Source organism: Pterocles gutturalis, unplaced genomic scaffold, assembly GCF_000699245.1.
Source record: "Pterocles gutturalis isolate BGI_N339 unplaced genomic scaffold, ASM69924v1 scaffold6085, whole genome shotgun sequence".
Classification (NCBI taxonomy): Eukaryota; Metazoa; Chordata; class Aves; order Pterocliformes; family Pteroclidae; genus Pterocles; species Pterocles gutturalis.
The window spans coordinates 9,617-9,920 of record NW_010143237.1 but is presented as its reverse complement, the minus strand read 5'-3'; positions in this window follow the sequence as shown (position 1 = coordinate 9,920).

Genomic DNA, 304 nt, shown 5'->3' with positions numbered 1-304 from the left:
TCTAAGAAGTAATTAATTGCAGGAAGAATTTGCTGCGCTCTCATGGGCGATGCTTAAATCCAGAGTGTGTTTCGCAAGGGGAAAAAAGGATTTTTATTGAAGCAGCCGGCGGTAGGGATGCCCGGGGTGCGGGGAGGTGGGAGACGAGCTCGCCTCTACACCCTTAAATTGAATATTTCATATTATTAAAGTGGGAGATGCTTTTCTGCCCACGGAGCTGGGCTGCTCTGGCTCTTTGCATGCAAAAACATCTCCCGGGCTCGTCGCAGACGCTCTTGCGGTTGCAAAACTCAGAGGGATCGTG